At 38.7% G+C, this 16431-nt stretch overlaps 13 non-coding genes across 13 annotated transcripts; all 13 read left to right on the top strand.

The window, feature by feature from the left end:
* Positions 1–35: 35 nt before the first annotated feature.
* On the top strand, positions 36–107 carry trnaa-ugc (transfer RNA alanine (anticodon UGC)). Its single transcript has one exon. It is a non-coding gene; the product is annotated as a tRNA-Ala (tRNA).
* Positions 108–572: 465 nt separating this feature from the next.
* trnat-cgu (transfer RNA threonine (anticodon CGU)) lies at positions 573–644 on the top strand. The gene has a single exon. It is a non-coding gene; the product is annotated as a tRNA-Thr (tRNA).
* A 699-nt stretch (positions 645–1343) lies between these two features.
* trnaa-ugc (transfer RNA alanine (anticodon UGC)) lies at positions 1344–1415 on the top strand. Its single transcript has one exon. It is a non-coding gene; the product is annotated as a tRNA-Ala (tRNA).
* Positions 1416–1880: 465 nt separating this feature from the next.
* On the top strand, positions 1881–1952 carry trnat-cgu (transfer RNA threonine (anticodon CGU)). The gene has a single exon. It is a non-coding gene; the product is annotated as a tRNA-Thr (tRNA).
* Positions 1953–2650: 698 nt separating this feature from the next.
* Positions 2651–2722, top strand: trnaa-ugc (transfer RNA alanine (anticodon UGC)). The gene has a single exon. It is a non-coding gene; the product is annotated as a tRNA-Ala (tRNA).
* Positions 2723–3187: 465 nt separating this feature from the next.
* Positions 3188–3259, top strand: trnat-cgu (transfer RNA threonine (anticodon CGU)). Its single transcript has one exon. It is a non-coding gene; the product is annotated as a tRNA-Thr (tRNA).
* Positions 3260–3956: 697 nt separating this feature from the next.
* Positions 3957–4028, top strand: trnaa-ugc (transfer RNA alanine (anticodon UGC)). Its single transcript has one exon. It is a non-coding gene; the product is annotated as a tRNA-Ala (tRNA).
* A 465-nt stretch (positions 4029–4493) lies between these two features.
* On the top strand, positions 4494–4565 carry trnat-cgu (transfer RNA threonine (anticodon CGU)). Its single transcript has one exon. It is a non-coding gene; the product is annotated as a tRNA-Thr (tRNA).
* Positions 4566–5262: 697 nt separating this feature from the next.
* trnaa-ugc (transfer RNA alanine (anticodon UGC)) lies at positions 5263–5334 on the top strand. The gene has a single exon. It is a non-coding gene; the product is annotated as a tRNA-Ala (tRNA).
* A 465-nt stretch (positions 5335–5799) lies between these two features.
* On the top strand, positions 5800–5871 carry trnat-cgu (transfer RNA threonine (anticodon CGU)). The gene has a single exon. It is a non-coding gene; the product is annotated as a tRNA-Thr (tRNA).
* A 697-nt stretch (positions 5872–6568) lies between these two features.
* Positions 6569–6640, top strand: trnaa-ugc (transfer RNA alanine (anticodon UGC)). The gene has a single exon. It is a non-coding gene; the product is annotated as a tRNA-Ala (tRNA).
* A 465-nt stretch (positions 6641–7105) lies between these two features.
* Positions 7106–7177, top strand: trnat-ugu (transfer RNA threonine (anticodon UGU)). The gene has a single exon. It is a non-coding gene; the product is annotated as a tRNA-Thr (tRNA).
* Positions 7178–8280: 1103 nt separating this feature from the next.
* trnai-uau (transfer RNA isoleucine (anticodon UAU)) lies at positions 8281–8352 on the top strand. Its single transcript has one exon. It is a non-coding gene; the product is annotated as a tRNA-Ile (tRNA).
* The last annotated feature ends 8079 nt before the right edge of the window (positions 8353–16431 follow it).

Below are 16431 nucleotides of genomic sequence, written 5' to 3' on the forward strand. Positions count from 1 at the left end.
TACAAAAAAATTAACATTTTCATATTTCCCAGAAAGGGGATGTAGCTCAGTGGTAGAGCGCATGCTTTGCATGTATGAGGTCCTGGGTTCAATCCCCAGCTTCTCCAATGTAAGTTTTTGCATTGACCCAACACCTACTTTCCAGAATGTTGAAATTCTTAGCAGGAAACAGAGATGTGCTAAATCATTTGGTCTTGTAATCTGAAGAACATGCGTTCAATCCCTGTTCGCACATTTATAGAACAGAAGTGGCATGGTTGCCAACTTTTATGGCATCATTTTCAAAAACTGAAGTTCATGTGTTCGATCCCTGTCCGTAACTGTTTTAAGAATTGCTGCTATCATTTCATTGTAGTTTCAATGGAGTGGTGTATATAAAAAGTATATTGAATTAATATTCCATTTTCTCAGCAAATGAAATGGGATGGAAGCTCAGAGGGGGAGTGCATGCTGTATATGTTTGAGGTCCTCGGTTCAATCCCAAGATTCTCCACTGAGTTTATTAGTGTGCCAAATTCACATTTACACTACTACTACTTTCCAGAATGTTGATATACATTGTTGTATAGATAGGCATGGTGGCCAAGTGGTAAGGCGTCGGTCTCGTAAACCGAAGATCATGGGTTCAAATCCCATCCGTGCCTTTATGAAAGACATCTGATACCATTGAAATGTACGCTCATTGGAGCACTGTAGGAAAGGCAAAAGTTTTTCAATATGGCATCACAACTACTAGAGTAAGGGGATGTGTCTCTACGGTAGAGCAAATACTTAACATGTATGCGGTCCAAAGTTAATCCCAAACTTCTCTGCTGAGTCTATTTAGTTGTTAAATTAGCTTTTGCACAACTCCCACTTTCCAGAATGTTGACATTCTAAGAAGGAAATAGATGTGCTAAGTCATCTGTTTTTGTAAACTGAAGCACATGGGTTCAATCCTTGTTCGACGTTTACGGAAGATAGCTGTTATTATGGAAATGTACTTACATTAGAACAGTGTAAAGAAAGAGTTAATTGTATTGATATGGCCACTGCGACCTGTATGCTCTAGTCGGCTGGCCCTCCATACATATTCGTCACGCCAGACCCACTGGCTCCAGGTCATCTATAAGTCTAGTCTGCAAACACTATGTATAGACATTATTTTTTTTCTACTATTATGTAATTGACTGTACGTTTGTTTATTCTAAATGTGTAACTCTGTGTTGTTGTTTGTGTTGCACTGCTTTGCTTTATCTTAGCCAGGTCGCAGTTGTAAATGAGAACTTGTTCTCCACAAGCTTTCCTGGTAAAATAAAGGTGAAATAATACAAAAAAAGAAACATTTTCATATTTCCCAGAAAGGGGATGTAGCTCAGTGGTAGAGCGCATGCTTTGCATGTATGAGGTCCTGGGTTCAATCCCCAGCTTCTCCAATGTAAGTTTTTGCATTGACCTAACACCTACTTTCCAGAGATGTGAAATTCTTAGCAGGAAACAGAGATGTGCTAAATCATTTGGTCTTGTAATCTGAAGAACATGCGTTCAATCCCTGTTCGCACATTTATAGAACAGAAGTGGCATGGTTGCCAACTTTTATGGCATCATTTTCAAAAACTGAAGTTCATGTGTTCGATCCCTGTCCGTAACTGTTTTAAGAATTGCTGCTATCATTTCATTGTAGTTTCAATGGAGTGGTGTATATAAAAAGTATATTGAATTAATATTCAATTTTCTCAGCAAATGAAATGGGATGGAAGCTCAGAGGGGGAGTGCATGCTGTATATGTTTGAGGTCCTCGGTTCAATCCCAAGATTCTCCACTGAGTTTATTAGTGTGCCAAATTCACATTTACACTACTACTACTTTCCAGAATGTTGATATACATTGTTGTATAGATAGGCATGGTGGCCAAGTGGTAAGGCGTCGGTCTCGTAAACCGAAGATCATGGGTTCAAATCCCATCCGTGCCTTTAAGAAAGACATCTGATACCATTGAAATCTACTCTCATTGGAGCACTGTAGAAAAAGCAAGTTTTTCAATATGGCATCACAACTACTAGAGAAAGGGGATGTGTCTCTACGGTAGAGCAAATACTTAACATGTATGCGGTCCAAAGTTAATCCCAAACTTCTCTGGTGAGTCTATTTAGTTGTTAAATTAGCTTTTGCACAACTCCCACTTTCCAGAATGTTGACATTCTAAGAAGGAAATAGATGTGCTAAGTCATCTGTTTTTGTAAACTGAAGCACATGGGTTCAATCCTTGTTCGACGTTTACGGAAGATAGCTGTTATTATGGAAATGTACTTACATTAGAACAGTGTAAAGAAAGAGTTAATTGTATTGATATGGCCACTGCGACCTGTATGCTCTAGTCGGCTGGCCCTCCATACATATTCGTCACGCCAGACCCACTGGCTCCAGGTCATCTATAAGTCTAGTCTGCAAACACTATGTATAGACATTCTTTTTTTTCTACTATTATGTAATTGACTGTACGTTTGTTTATTCTAAATGTGTAACTCTGTGTTGTTGTTTGTGTTGCACTGCTTTGCTTTATCTTAGCCAGGTCGCAGTTGTAAATGAGAACTTGTTCTCCACAAGCTTTCCTGGTAAAATAAAGGTGAAATAATACAACAAAAATAAACATTTTCATATTTCCCAGAAAGGGGATGTAGCTCAGTGGTAGAGCGCATGCTTTGCATGTATGAGGTCCTGGGTTCAATCCCCAGCTTCTCCAATGTAAGTTTTTGCATTGACCCAACACCTACTTTCCAGAATGTTGAAATTCTTAGCAGGAAACAGAGATGTGCTAAATCATTTGGTCTTGTAATCTGAAGAACATGCGTTCAATCCCTGTTCGCACATTTATAGAACAGAAGTGGCATGGTTGCCAACTTTTATGGCATCATTTTCAAAAACTGAAGTTCATGTGTTCGATCCCTGTCCGTAACTGTTTTAAGAATTGCTGCTATCATTTCATTGTAGTTTCAATGGAGTGGTGTATATAAAAAGTATATTGAATTAATATTCAATTTTCTCAGCAAATGAAATGGGATGGAAGCTCAGAGGGGGAGTGCATGCTGTATATGTTTGAGGTCCTCTGTTCAATCCCAAGATTCTCCACTGAGTTTATTAGTGTGCCAAATTCACATTTACACTACTACTACTTTCCAGAATGTTGATATACATTGTTTTATAGATAGGCATGGTGGCCAAGTGGTAAGGCGTCGGTCTCGTAAACCGAAGATCATGGGTTCAAATCCCATCCGTGCCTTTAAGAAAGACATCTGATACCATTGAAATGTACTCTCATTGGAGCACTGTAGAAAAAGCAAGTTTTTCAATATGGCGTCACAACTACTAGAGAAAGGGGATGTGTCTCTACGGTAGAGCAAATACTTAACATGTATGCGGTCCAAAGTTAATCCCAAACTTCTCTGGTGAGTCTATTTAGTTGTTAAATTAGCTTTTGCACAACTCCCACTTTCCAGAATGTTGACATTCTAAGAAGGAAATAGATGTGCTAAGTCATCTGTTTTTGTAAACTGAAGCACATGGGTTCAATCCTTGTTCGACGTTTACGGAAGATAGCTGTTATTATGGAAATGTACTTACATTAGAACAGTGTAAAGAAAGAGTTAATTGTATTGATATGGCCACTGCGACCTGTATGCTCTAGTCGGCTGGCCCTCCATACATATTCGTCACGCCAGACCCACTGGCTCCAGGTCATCTATAAGTCTAGTCTGCAAACACTATGTATAGACATTCTTTTTTTTCTACTATTATGTAATTGACTGTACGTTTGTTTATTCTAAATGTGTAACTCTGTGTTGTTGTTTGTGTTGCACTGCTTTGCTTTATCTTAGCCAGGTCGCAGTTGTAAATGAGAACTTGTTCTCCACAAGCTTTCCTGGTAAAATAAAGGTGAAATAATACAAAAAAATAAACATTTTCATATTTCCCAGAAAGGGGATGTAGCTCAGTGGTAGAGCGCATGCTTTGCATGTATGAGGTCCTGGGTTCAATCCCCAGCTTCTCCAATGTAAGTTTTTGCATTGACCCAACACCTACTTTCCAGAATGTTGAAATTCTTAGCAGGAAACAGAGATGTGCTAAATCATTTGGTCTTGTAATCTGAAGAACATGCGTTCAATCCCTGTTCGCACATTTATAGAACAGAAGTGGCATGGTTGCCAACTTTTATGGCATCATTTTCAAAAACTGAAGTTCATGTGTTCGATCCCTGTCCGTAACTGTTTTAAGAATTGCTGCTATCATTTCATTGTAGTTTCAATGGAGTGGTGTATATAAAAAGTATATTGAATTAATATTCCATTTTCTCAGCAAATGAAATGGGATGGAAGCTCAGAGGGGGAGTGCATGCTGTATATGTTTGAGGTCCTCGGTTCAATCCCAAGATTCTCCACTGAGTTTATTAGTGTGCCAAATTCACATTTACACTACTACTACTTTCCAGAATGTTGATATACATTGTTGTATAGATAGGCATGGTGGCCAAGTGGTAAGGCGTCGGTCTCGTAAACCGAAGATCATGGGTTCAAATCCCATCCGTGCCTTTAAGAAAGACATCTGATACCATTGAAATCTACTCTCATTGGAGCACTGCAGAAAAAGCAAGTTTTTCAATATGGCGTCACAACTACTAGAGAAAGGGGATGTGTCTCTACGGTAGAGCAAATACTTAACATGTATGCGGTCCAAAGTTAATCCCAAACTTCTCTGGTGAGTCTATTTAGTTGTTAAATTAGCTTTTGCACAACTCCCACTTTCCAGAATGTTGACATTCTAAGAAGGAAATAGATGTGCTAAGTCATCTGTTTTTGTAAACTGAAGCACATGGGTTCAATCCTTGTTCGACGTTTACGGAAGATAGCTGTTATTATGGAAATGTACTTACATTAGAACAGTGTAAAGAAAGAGTTAATTGTATTGATATGGCCACTGCGACCTGTATGCTCTAGTCGGCTGGCCCTCCATACATATTCGTCACGCCAGACCCACTGGCTCCAGGTCATCTATAAGTCTAGTCTGCAAACACTATGTATAGACATTCTTTTTTTTCTACTATTATGTAATTGACTGTACGTTTGTTTATTCTAAATGTGTAACTCTGTGTTGTTGTTTGTGTTGCACTGCTTTGCTTTATCTTAGCCAGGTCGCAGTTGTAAATGAGAACTTGTTCTCCACAAGCTTTCCTGGTAAAATAAAGGTGAAATAATACAAAAAAATAAACATTTTCATATTTCCCAGAAAGGGGATGTAGCTCAGTGGTAGAGCGCATGCTTTGCATGTATGAGGTCCTGGGTTCAATCCCCAGCTTCTCCAATGTAAGTTTTTGCATTGACCTAACACCTACTTTCCAGAGATGTGAAATTCTTAGCAGGAAACAGAGATGTGCTAAATCATTTGGTCTTGTAATCTGAAGAACATGCGTTCAATCCCTGTTCGCACGTTTATAGAACAGAAGTGGCATGGTTGCCAACTTTTATGGCATCATTTTCAAAAACTGAAGTTCATGTGTTCGATCCCTGTCCGTAACTGTTTTAAGAATTGCTGCTATCATTTCATTGTAGTTTCAATGGAGTGGTGTATATAAAAAGTATATTGAATTAATATTCAATTTTCTCAGCAAATGAAATGGGATGGAAGCTCAGAGGGGGAGTGCATGCTGTATATGTTTGAGGTCCTCGGTTCAATCCCAAGATTCTCCACTGAGTTTATTAGTGTGCCAAATTCACATTTACACAACTACTACTTTCCAGAATGTTGATATACATTGTTTTATAGATAGGCATGGTGGCCAAGTGGTAAGGCGTCGGACTCGTAAACCGAAGATCATGGGTTCAAATCCCATCCGTGCCTTTAAGAAAGACATCTGATACCATTGAAATCTACTCTCATTGGAGCACTGTAGAAAAAGCAAGTTTTTCAATATTGCATCACAACTACTAGAGAAAGGGCATGTGTCTCTACGGTAGAGCAAATACTTAACATGTATGCGGTCCAAAGTTAATCCCAAACTTCTCTGGTGAGTCTATTTAGTTGTTATATTAGCTTTTGCACAACTCCCACTTTCCAGAATGTTGACATTCTAAGAAGGAAATAGATGTGCTAAGTCATCTGTTTTTGTAAACTGAAGCACATGGGTTCAATCCTTGTTCGACGTTTACGGAAGATAGCTGTTATTATGGAAATGTACTTACATTAGAACAGTGTAAAGAAAGAGTTAATTGTATTGATATGGCCACTGCGACCTGTATGCTCTAGTCGGCTGGCCCTCCATACATATTCGTCACGCCAGACCCACTGGCTCCAGGTCATCTATAAGTCTAGTCTGCAAACACTATGTACAGACATTCTTTTTTTTCTACTATTATGTAATTGACTGTACGTTTGTTTATTCTAAATGTGTAACTCTGTGTTGTTGTTTGTGTTGCACTGCTTTGCTTTATCTTAGCCAGGTCGCAGTTGTAAATGAGAACTTGTTCTCCACAAGCTTTCCTGGTAAAATAAAGGTGAAATAATACAAAAAAATAAACATTTTCATATTTCCCAGAAAGGGGATGTAGCTCAGTGGTAGAGCGCATGCTTTGCATGTATGAGGTCCTGGGTTCAATCCCCAGCTTCTCCAATGTACATTTTTGCATTGACCCAACACCTACTTTCCAGAATGTTGAAATTCTGAGCAGGAAACAGAGATCTGCTAAATCATTTGGTCTTGTAATCTGAAGAACATGCGTTCAATCCCTGTTCGCACATTTATAGAACAGAAGTGGCATGGTTGCCAATTTTTATGGCATCATTTTCAAAAACTGAAGTTCATGTGTTCGATCCCTGTCCGTAACTGTTTTAAGAATTGCTGCTATAATTTCATTGTAGTTTCAATGGAGTGGTGTATATAAAAAGTATATTGAATTAATATTCCATTTTCTCAGCAAATGAAATGGGATGGAAGCTCAGAGGGGGAGTGCATGCTGTATATGTTTGAGGTCCTCGGTTCAATCCCAAGATTCTCCACTGAGTTTATTAGTGTGCCAAATTCACATTTACACAACTACTACTTTCCAGAATGTTGAAATATATTGCTGTATAGATAGGCATGGTGGCCAAGTGGAAAGGCGTCGGTCTTGTAAACCGAAGATCATGGGTTCAAATCCCATCCGTGCCTTTATGAAAGACATCTGATACCATTGAAGTGTACTCTCATTGGAGCACTGTAGGAAAAGCAAGTTTTTCAATATGGCATCACAACTACTAGAGTAAGGGGATGTGTCTCTACGGCAGAGCAAATACTTAACATGTATGCGGTCCAAAGTTAATCCCAAACTTCTCTGGTGAGTCTATTTAGTTGTTAAATTAGCTTTTGCACAACTTCCACTTTCCAGAATGTTGACATTCTAAGAAGGAAATAGATGTGCTAAGTCATCTGTTTTTGTAAACTGAAGCACATGGGTTCAATCCTTGTTCGACGTTTACGGAAGATAGCTGATATTACGGAAATGTACTTTCATTAGAACAGTGTAAAGAAAGAGTCAATTGTATTGATATGGCCACTGCGACCTGTATGCTCTAGTCGGCTGGCCCTCGTTACATATTCGTCACGCCAGACCCACTGGCTCCAGGTCATCTATAAGTCTATGCTAGGTCAAGCTCCGCCTTATCTCAGCTCATTGGTCACGATAACAACACCCACCCGTAGCACGCGCTCCAGCAGGTATTCCTTCCAGTTCTCTGCTGCCAATGACTGGAACGAATTGCAAAAATCGCTGAAGCTGGATGGAGACTTATATTTCCCTCACTAACTTTAAACATCAGCTATCTGAGCAGGTAACCGATCACTGCAGCTGTACATAGCCCATCTGTAAATAGCCCACCCAATCTACCTACCTCATCCCCATTTTGTTTTTTTTAACTTTCTGCTCTTTTGCACACCAGTATTTCTACTTGCACATCATCATCTGCTCATCTATCACACCAGTGTTAATTTGCTAAATTGTAATTCATTCGCTACTATGGCCTATTTATTGCCTTACCTCCTCACGACATTTGCAAACACTATGTATAGACATTCTTTTTTTTCTACTATTATGTAATTGACTGTACGTTTGTTTATTCTAAATGTGTAACTCTGTGTTGTTGTTTGTGTTGCACTGCTTTGCTTTATCTTAGCCAGGTCGCAGTTGTAAATGAGAACTTGTTCTCCACAAGCTTTCCTGGTAAAATAAAGGTGAAATAATACAAAAAAATAAACATTTTTAACTTTACAATAAAGGGGTTGTAGCTCAGTGGTAGAGCACATGCTGTATATGTTTGAGGTCCTGGGTTCAATCCCCAGCTTCTCCAATGTAAGTTTTTGCATTGACCCAACACCTACTTTCCAGAATGTTGAAATTCTTAGCAGGAAACAGAGATGTGCTAAATCATTTGGTCTTGTAATCTGAAGAACATGCCTTCAATCCCTGTTCGCACATTTATAGAACAGAAGTGGCATGTTTGCCAACTTTTATGGCATCATTTTCAAAGACTGAAGTTCATGTGTTCGATCCCTGTCCGTAACTGTTTTAAGAATTGCTGCTATCATTTCATTGTAGTTTCAATGGAGTGGTGTATATAAAAAGTATATTGTATTAATATTGCATTTTCTCACCAAATGAAATTTCTCCAATGTACATTTTTGCATTGACCCAACATCTGCTGTCTCTATTATATTATGACAGACCAGCTAGATCTACTGTCTCAATTATATTATGGCAGACAAGATAGATCTACTGTCTCAAACATATTACTACAGACCAGCTATATCTATTGTCTCTATTATATTACGACAGACCAGATAGATCTACTGTCTCAATTATTTTATGACAGAACAGCTACATCCACTGTCTCTATTATATTATGACAGACCAGCTAGATCTACTGTCTCAATTATATTACGGAAGACCAGCTAGATTTACTGTCTCTAGTTTATTATGACATACCAGCTACATCTACAGTCTTTAATATATTACAATAGACCAACTAGATCTACTCTCTCAATTATATTATGACAGACCAGCTAGATCTACTGCTTCTATTATATTATGACAGACCAGTTAGATCTATTATCTCTATTATATTATGACAGTCCAGCTACATCTACTGTCTTTAATATATCACAATAGACCAACTAGATCTACTCTCTCAATTATATTATGACAGACCAGCTAGATCTACTGCTTCTATTTTATTATGACAGACCAGCTAGATCTACTGCTTCTATTATATTATGACAGACCAGCTAGATCTAATGCCTATTTTATATTATGACAGACCAGGTAGATCTACTGTCTCTATTATACGACGAAAGACCAGCTAGATCTACTGTCTCTATTATATTAGGACAGGCCAGCTAGATCTACTGCCTCACTAATAATATCAAAGACCAGATAGATCTACTGTCTCAATTATATTATGGCAGACCAGCTAGATCTACTGTCTCAATTATTTTACGAAAGACCAGCTATATTTACTATCTCTACTAATTTACGACAGACCAGCTACCTCTACTGTCTCTATTATATTATGACAGACCAGCCTGATCTACTGTCTCTTTTATATTATGACATACCAGCTAAATCTACTGTCTCTATTATATTATGACAGACCAGCTAGATCTACTCTCTCTATTATACGACAAAAGACCAGCTAGATTTACTGTCTCTATTGTATTATGACAGACCAGCTAGATCTACTGTCTCAATTATATTACGGAAGACCAGCTAGATTTACTGTCTCTAGTTTATTATGACATACCAGCTAGATCTACCTTCTCTACTATATTATGACAGACCAGCTACATCTACGGTCTCTAATATAGTATGATTGAGCTGCTGGATCTACTGTCTCATTTATATTATGACAGACCAGCTAGATCTACTGCTTATATTATATTATGACAGACCAGTTAGATATATTATCTCTATTATATTAGGACAGTCCAGCTACATCTACTGTTTTTATTTTTTAAATTAAAGACCAGCTAGATATACTGTCTCTACTAAATTACGACAGACCAGTTAGATCTATTCTCTATTATATTATGACAGACCAGCTAGATCAAATCAAGTTTATTTTATATAGCCCTTCGTACATCAGCTAATATCTCGAAGTGCTGTACAGAAACCCAGCCTAAAACCCCAAACAGCAAGCAATGCAGGTGTAGAAGCACGGTGGCTAGGAAAAACTCCCTAGAAAGCCCTGAAGTTTATTTAGTGCTTTATCTGGGTAGCCGGAAAGTAGAGCATTGCAGTAGTCTAACCTAGAAGTAACAAATGCATGGATTAATTTTTCTGCATCATTTTTGGACAGAACATTTCTGATTTTTGCAATGTTACGTAGATGGAAAAAAGCTGTCCTTGAAACAGTCTTGATATGTTCGTCAAAAGAGAGATCAGGGTCAAGAGTAACGCCGAGGTCCTTCACAGTTTTATTTGAGATGACTTTACAACCATCAAGATTAATTGTCAGATTTAACAGAAGATCTCTTTGTTTCTTGGGACCTAGAACAAGCATCTCTGTTTTGTCCGAGTTTAAAAGTAGAACGTTTTCAGCCATCCACTTCCTTATGTCTGAAACACAGGCTTCTAGCGAGGGCAATTTTGGGGCTTCACCATGTTTCATTGAAATGTACAGCTGTGTGTCATCCGCATAGCAGTGAAAGTTAACATTATGTTTTCGAATGACATCCCCAAGAGGTAAAATATATAGTGAAAACAATAGTGGTCCTAAAACGGAACCTTGAGGAACACCGAAATGTACAGTTGATTTGTCAGAGGACAAACCATTCACAGAGACAAACTGATATCTTTCCGACAGATAAGATCTAAACCAGGCCAGAACTTGTCCGTGTAGAACAATTTGGGTTTCCAGTCTCTCCAAAAGAATGTGGTGATCGATGGTGTCAAAGGCAGCACTAAGGTCTAGTAGCACGAGGACAGATGCAGAGCCTCGGTCTGACGCCATTAAAAGGTCATTTACCACCTTCACAAGTGCAGTCTCAGTGCTATGATGGGGTCTAAAACCAGACTGAAGCATTTCGTATACATTGTTTGTCTTCAGGAAGGCAGTGAGTTGCTGCGCAACAGCTTTTTCTAAATTTTTTGAGAGGAATGGAAGATTCGATATAGGCCGATAGTTTTTTATATTTTCCGGGTCAAGGTTTGGCTTTTTCAAGAGAGGCTTTATTACTGCCACTTTTAGTGAGTTTGGTACACATCCGGTGTATAGAGAGCCGTTTATTATGTTCAACATAGGAGGGCCAAGCACATGAAGCAGCTCTTTCAGTAGTTTAGTTGGAATAGGATCCAGTATGCAGCTTGAAGGTTTAGAGGCCATGATTATTTTCATCATTGTGTCAAGAGATATAGTACTAAAACACTTAAGTGTCTCTCTCGATCCCAGGCCCTGGCAGAGCTGTGCAGATCCAGGACAGCTAAGCCCTACTGCCTCTTTTATTTTATGACAGACCAGCTAGATCTACTGTCTCTATTATACGACGAAAGAACAGCTAGATCTACTTCTCTATTATATTAGGACAGACCAGCTAGATCTACTGTCTCTATTATATTAGGACAGACCAGCTAGATCTACTGTCTCTATTATATTATGACAGACCAGCTAGATCTACTGTCTCTATTATATTATGACAGACCAGCTAGATCTACTGTCTCAATTATTTTATGACAGACCAGCTACCTCTACTGTCTCTATTATATTATGACAGACCAGCCTGATCTACTGTCTCTTTTATATTATGACATACCAGCAAGATCTACTGTCTCTATTATATTATGACAGACCAGCTAGATCTACTGTCTCTATTATATTATGACAGACCAGCTAGATCTACTTTCTCTATTATACGACAAAAGACCAGCTAGAGTTACTGTCTCTAGTTTATTATGACAGACCAGCTAGATCTACTGTCTCAATTATATTATGGCAGACCAGCTAGATCTACTGTCTCAAGTATATTACGGAAGACCAGCTAGATTTACTGTCTCTAGTTTATTATGACATACCAGCTAGATCTACCTTCTCTACTATATTATGACAGACCAGCTACATCTACAGTCTCTAATATATTATGATAGAGCTGCTGGATCTACTGTCTCAATTATTTTAGGACAGACCAGCTAGATCTACTACTTATATTATATTATGACAGACCAGTTAGATCTATTATCTCTATTATATTATGTTAGACCAGATAGATCTATTATCGCTTTTATATTATGACAGACAAGCAAGATCAACTGTCTCAATTATATTATGAAAGACCAGCTAGATATACTGTCTCTATTAAAAACAACAGACCAGATAGATCTACTGTCTCTATTATGTTATGAGACCAGCTAGATCTACTGCCTCTTTTATATTAAGAAAGACCAGCTAGATCTACTGCCTCACTAATATTATCACAGACCAGCTAGATCTACTGTCTCAATTATGTTATGGCAGACCAGCTAGATCTACTGTCTCTACTATTTTATGACAGACCAGTTAGATCTATTATCTATTATATTATGACAGACCAGCTACATCTACATTCTTTATTATATTATGGCCTAATGGATAATAAACTAATAAAAAAATATATTTTCTAGCTAACAAGTTTGCATAGAAGTTGAAGTTATAATCAGATAGAACACAGTAAAATGTTTGTTAACCAAACCCGTATGTCCAAGATTTTGTGTCCAACAGGTGAATGACAGGAGAAGGTGATTCACTCAATCCAACCAGTCCCTGAGGTTGGAATAGACGCTGAGGAGAATAGACGGGATGCAGGCCATTGAGAAGGTTCATACCAGGTTATGTTAAACCACTGCCTTAGCCATTAGAATAGCTGAGAGAGTTACTTGGGTCCACGTTACCCACTGCAAGAAGGTATGTACCCATATAAGCACTGCTGATCACACATAGAGTTAGGAGAAGAACCGAGGACCAATAAGGTCCGGGGGTTACCTCCTTAAATGAAGATTTCCTGCCCCGACAGTTCCACACTATGTGTGCTCCTAGAAGTGTGAGTATGGGATGGTACCTAGCAGACCGACTAAGGGCAGGAGAGGGTTGGCAGTTTTTGGGAAGAGTAGGGGCTCTGAGCTGCATCCTAGTCTTTGAAACCTTTCTGATTATCCAAATCAACCACCTGGAGGTACTAGTTATATGACGCCATTGTCATTGATAAGAAGTAAAAGATCAACTATATAATTCACTGATAAGTGACTAACAAAATAAGGAGTCAAAGAAGATCATGATGTAGGATTTAAGGTAAACATTACACAATTCCCTAGGAAAGCAAATAACTGTACAGGGATTGGGATGGCCAAATTGAATAACTGTACAGGGATTGGGATGGCCAGATTGAATAACTGTACAGGGATTGGGATGGCCAGATTGAATAACTGTACAGGGATTGGGATGGCCAGATTGAATAACTGTACAGGGATTGGGATGGCCAGATTGAATAACTGTACAGGGATTGGGATGGCCAGATTGAATAACTGTACAGGGATTGGGATGGCCAGATTGAATAACTGTACAGGGATTGGGATGGCCAGATTGAAGTACTCGGCCAACCCACCTCGGTTCACTTTAACTCCTGATGAGTGCCGGTGTTAAAGATACAAGGATGGCACCGAGAACTTAGATGATGTTAATGGCTGAGAGGTAATCGTTAATGTGACGGAGTTAGGTTTGGAAGTACAGGAGACAATTCTTAACCTCACAGCACCTATAACTGATGTAGGGTGGGCTCATACCAGCAAAGGACGCATACGACAGAAACTACCAAAAAGGGTGGTCAGGAAATTGCGACCCGGGGTTATTGGTCAAACCAGTTCGAGTTAGTCATCAGAGGCCAGTTATAGGAGGAGTTTCAGGAGGAGTTTTGACCAGGATGGGAGTTTAGTTGGATGCTATTGGCATCGTCAGGGAAGTTACAGATTAATACAAAAATATGGATCAAATAGGTGAAGACTTAACCACTACATTATATTGATGGTTGACAATAAAAATAAATATGGATTGGATTAATGACATCTATTATAAGGAACAGAGATTTGTTAATGAGAATGGGGATGCAGTAAAGAGTTCTCTGAGCAATTATCCGCCACCTCCCTCATGGCCTGGTAAAATAGATTGACTCTCGATATGTAAATTGGCAGAAAAGGGCGTGGTATGTAGAATGATTGGGATTCATTGCTGTAGGTTTATTTTTTAAATAACACAGCTCCAGACGGATCAGTGACCAAGGCCCTGGCAGAGAACTCTGGGGTAGATAATGCTCTTACAAATTGATTTGACAGTAGGTTTGGGATATGGAAAATTGTCATGTTCACTGTGTTGTGGGCCACTTTCACCTGTATGAGTGTTTTGGTTCTGTGTGAATGCTGTTTGATTCTGGGTGTGAAAGGTCTCATTTCCAGGACTCTGGAGAAATCGATGACACTACAGATGATGAAATACGTGCTCTGAACAGTGGAAAGAGGAATACTGGTTCCCAGACAGAGAATGATCCGGCTACTTTGAGACATTTTTAAATATTTAGGTCCCTTCTTGTTTTTATGTTTAGACTGTTGTTTTTTTATGAAGATTATAACGAAAATTCTGACAAAAAGAGTTATGAATCTGATGCACCACACCACATCAACCAGAGCTGTGGACTTGGAACAGCCAATGTAAATACATATATTGTTTTTTTGTGTGGTTGATTTTGAGTATAATGGATAAATCGAATGTAAATACATGTATTGTTTTGGTATATTTTTGTATAAAATTACTGTTTACATATAGTGTTTGATATGTCAGGATGAATTATCATTAAGAGTGGATTGTTAGAATATTTTATCAAGGGTTAAGATAAATTATTAAATAATTCTACCCAGAAACTTAAGAGCATCGAGGGGGCGCCGAGAGGCAGGGGCTGGGACAGGGGCGGACCGCCAGCTTGATCCCGAGATCCAACTACGAGCTTTTTAACTGCAGCAACTTTAACCTCTCTTGGGTACGTGAGACGTTAGTGTCCCACCTCTTCAACAGCCAGTGAAACTGCTGGGCGCCAAATTCAAATATAGAAATACTCATTATAAAAATTCAGAAAACAAAACATATTTTACATAGGTTTAAAGATTAACTTCTTGTGAATCCAACCACGGTGTCAGATTTAAAAAATTATTTATGGCGAAAGCATACCTTACGATTATTTGAGAACATAGCACAGCAGACAAATCATTACAAACAGTAACCAGCCAAGTAGAAGAGTTACACAAGTCAGAAATAGAGATCCCTTACCTTTGATGATCTTCGCACTGTCAGCAGACATTCATTTTCTCAATAAATGGTATTTTTGTTCGATAAAGTCTCTTTATCTCTCTCGGTCGCGCGCATGAAAATGCTCTGTGACACTTTAGGGTTCACTCATTCAGACTGCTCTTACTTCCTCATTTTTCAGAATACAAGCCTGAAACAATGTCTAAAGACTGTTGACATCTAAGGGAAGGCATAGGAACTGCAATTTGAGTCCTAAGTCAATGTATACTGTAATGTCATTGAATAGAAAACTACTGTAAAGGATTTCCTCTTCGTCTGAGGAGGAGTAGCAAGGATCGGACCAATGTGCAGCGTGGTAAGTGTCCATAATGAGATATTTAATAACTCAACAGAACACTGAACAAAATAACAAAAGTACAAACAAACAACCGAAACAGTCCCGTATGGTGCTAAAACTAACACAGGAAACAACCACCCACAAAACACAATAGAAAACAGGCTACTTAATATGGCTCCCAATCAGAGACAACGACTGACACCTGCCTCTGATTGAGAACCATACTAGGCCAAACACATAGAAATATAACAACAGAACAAAACATCTCACAGACATAATTCAAACAGTTTTAGAAACTTTAGAGTGTTTTCTATCCAATACTAATAATAATATGCAAATATTAGGAACTATGACTGAGGAGCAGGCCGTTTGATATGGGCACCTTTCATCCAAGCTACTCAATACTGCCCCTTCAGCCATAAGAAGTTAACCATTGGGATTATTTGTTAGGGAGGGGTTAGAAAGGAATATCTGTGTGTGTGCTTAAAGAAAACTCTGTGGATCATTAAACTATGTTTGAACCGACCCAGCTATAAGTCTGTGAAGATAAGAGGAGACAGGGAGAGCCCCCCTCCAGGTTTTCCGTATCTGGGGGGGGGGGGGGGGGGGGCTGGAACTGTCAGCTAAGGGGTAATAAACTGGTAAAAGGCTTCAGGAGATAATCCAGATTAGTGTGTATGTATGTGCGTTAGTAAAAGAAGGGATAAAAAGAAAAAGTTTTGTATATGCATGTCAGAGTACTCTCGAGAATAAACACTATTGATTAATTTGGACAT

The sequence above is a fragment of the Salvelinus alpinus genome, chromosome 7, assembly GCF_045679555.1.
Source record: "Salvelinus alpinus chromosome 7, SLU_Salpinus.1, whole genome shotgun sequence".
In the NCBI taxonomy this organism is placed as follows: Eukaryota; Metazoa; Chordata; class Actinopteri; order Salmoniformes; family Salmonidae; genus Salvelinus; species Salvelinus alpinus.